The sequence below is a fragment of the Zalophus californianus genome, chromosome 3 (assembly GCF_009762305.2).
Source record: "Zalophus californianus isolate mZalCal1 chromosome 3, mZalCal1.pri.v2, whole genome shotgun sequence".
NCBI lineage: Eukaryota > Metazoa > Chordata > Mammalia > Carnivora > Otariidae > Zalophus > Zalophus californianus.
Genome location: NC_045597.1, coordinates 15,525,524 through 15,528,817, shown reverse-complemented (window position 1 = coordinate 15,528,817; position 3,294 = coordinate 15,525,524).

Genomic DNA, 3,294 nt, shown 5'->3' with positions numbered 1-3,294 from the left:
TCTAAGAATTGATAATGAATAATTTCTTCCTATGTGCCTGGCACATAGGAAGCACTTCACACGTATATTAAATGAATGAACTGAAATGAATGGGTTATCCACTTTCTTACTGATCAATGGCTCTCCTGATTGAATGAATTCCTACCCTAAGGTATCTTTAGTAATTGAATGAGGGATGCCACGCATTTTTGTGGCACATAAAGACATTTCTAAGCCCACGGAGCAGCCAGAATATTTTTTTTTCTTTTTAACATCTTGAAAAATCACTAGACTTACACTGTTTCTGATCATTTAAACCAACTCAAATGTAATTTTCTTTATAAAGGAAAACTCAATTGGCAAAGTTAAGAAGGCTCTTGTTTAAAATTTGGTGAACTTATATAAATTATGAATTGGTGATCTTCTTAGGATTCTGCTAACCTAAAATAATTCCAAGGATCGAAATAAAGTGTATAGACTTTCATAGTAATTTAATGAATCCAATTTTTCAAAGCTTCTACCTTTCATAAAAAACAAAATGAAGACTAAAAGAAAGTGAGGTGATTGTATTTTTATACTAAATTTAATTCCACTTTAGGAAAACAGTTTGCTAAAATGTTTTATTAAAAATTATAAAACGACTGGGGAGATTATATTTTTACTTCATTTCCCACCATCCCTCACTTTTTTCTGTGGAGGACCACCAAGGACATGCCATCATTTTGTATCTATTTTCTTATATTCTTTTTGTTGTTATTGTTCTAGCCACTATATGATATTCTAGATCAGGTTTTTAACCACTATATAACAGTATCACTTGGGAATATTGGTTAAATAGTCATTTTGTATGCACTGATTTTATATTTCTAAACACTAATGTTTTTGCTTTTGAAACATTATTTACTTTGCATCTTAAATTTCTATAAGTAGTGATTAAATTATTAAGATTGGGTTTGTCCTCAAATAGAAATAAAGAGATTGTCCTTACTCTATAATGATACTATTCAGTAAATATAAAATAGAAACTGCTGGGTTTTTTTTAAAAAGCCTCAGAAGAAGCACAAAGTTAACCTGGCATAATGAAGCAAATGTAAATTACATTAAAGAGAAGTACATAGTAATAGTAGTAACATATGCTAATGACTTGCACATTTTAATTAATGGAATTGTTTATCGGGCTCCAGACAGCCAGGCAGGAGTCTCTCCTATTATTTTTGGAGGCGTACAATCTTGCAAATTCAAAGTTGTTACGTATGGAACGAATCCAGTGAGCTCCGTGTAATTCAGAGGAGCCTTTCCAGGCCTGAAGATTCATTTTAATTGTAGATATTAATAAGATGTGTATTTTTACCCATGTCCTGTTCGCCTGGTCTTGTATGTTGCCTGATTTCTATGTCATTATTGAAATTGAGACTCATTGTGTTAATTTTGGTCATTCGCAGTGATGGGACGTGAAATGAATTAGAACTATCCTGAGTGAATGTGTAGAAAACAAGTCAGATCTTTCAAAACACTTATTTCTATCAATGAAGGAATTAAATTGTTTTCCCTCCTCCCAAGGTCTGTTGAAGTGAAGTACTGAAGGCCTGTCGAGCCCAACTGAACTCAGATGACTTCAGTTCAAATCAATATACACTGTGAAGAATGAATGTATGGGTAAGAAACCTGGATGGCCAAACTCAGGCACTTTGGTTTAGTAGAGTAGATCACAGAATCCTAGAATCTTAAAGTTGGAAGGGATCTTAAGCAGCTACCTGAGGGTATGACTTCTGGCTGAGCCAGTGGGAGGGCTGTAGTAAAGTAAGGCACACGGTCATGGTCACCAGCTAATAACTCAGCTCGAAGCACAGTCTGAGACCTATTCCAGCCAAGCGATCTTTCACCCAGCAGGTGAGTGAAATCAGTCTGGGTGAAATCACCATCTAACTGTTTTTCAAATGCTCTGCTAATAGGGCCATGGTGAACAGGGGCACATGCACTCGATGAAATAGTGCGCAGCCATGAAAGAGAGTATTTACAAAGGCTGCGTGCATAAGAACACAGGAAAGTCACTGGAAGGGAATGATAAGAGCAGCAGCGGATAAAGCTGTGAGTGTAGTATAATGACAGCTGTTTTTGTAAAAGCCCTTAAATAGAAAACAAGGGAGGAAAAAAATTGAAAGTGTTCTGTATTTATATTTGAATGGTAGGACTAGAAAGAAATAGTTTCCCTTACTCCCAATTTCCAATACTTTCAACTTCCTTTATAAGCATGTCCTATTTTATTTTACTGTTTAAAGATTTATTTATTTATTTGAGAGAGAGCAAGAAAAGGCGGCGGTGGGAGAGGGAGAAGGAGAGAGAGAGAGAATCTGCAAGCAGACTTCACACTGAGTGCGGAGCCCTAACCGGGGCTCAATCCAACGACCATGAGATCATGACTTGAGCCAAAATCAAGAGTGTGATGCCCAACCTAAGGAGCCACCCAGGCGCCCCAAGCACATCCTGTTTCAAAGCGGGAAAGTGAGAACAACTGTTCTTCTATGTTTGAAGATAGCTAAGGCAAAGTCCTTTTGCAGTGGGCCTAACCATGTTTTCTAGAGCAGGATAAACAGTCAAGCACAGAGTGCAAACCATCAACTCAAGAAGTTGAAGTGAGGGCACTAGTAGATGTCCTCTGGCCTTTTCTTTCACAGGGAGACCCAGGCCCAGGAGGCAGGAGAATGTTCTCTACCCCACACTCAGCCTGAGCCCTGAAAGAGAAGCATATTTTTTTTAAGGATTTTTATTTATTTATTTGTCGGGGTGGGGGGAAGAGAGAGAGACAGAGCACAAGCAGGGGGAGCGGCAGGCAGAGGGAGAAGCAGGCTCCCCGTTGGAGCCTGATGTGGGACTTGATCCCAGTGTTCTGGGATCATGACCTGAGCCGAAGGCAGACGCTTAATGACTGAGCCACCCAGGCGCCCCTAGATGGTTTCTTTTTATTGATAATCAGTATTTCATTGTTTATCTATTCACCTGTGGATGGACTTCAGAGTTGTTTTCATTTGCGGGGGCGGGGTGGTATTACAATGAAGCTGCTAGGAAAATTCAGTACAAGTCTTTGTCTGGACATATGTTTTCATTTCTCTTGGGGAAATGCCTAGGAGTGGAATGGCTAGGCTACATATTGGGCATATGTTTACCTGTTGAAGAAAATATTGTTCTCTGTCTTCTGCACCCATAGCAGTGTGTGAGAGTTCCGATGGTCCCACAGCCTCGCCATCACTTGGCGTACTCAGTCTTTAGCCCCTCTGGTGGGTACTTATGGGTACTCGTGGTGGGTCATGCCTCTGC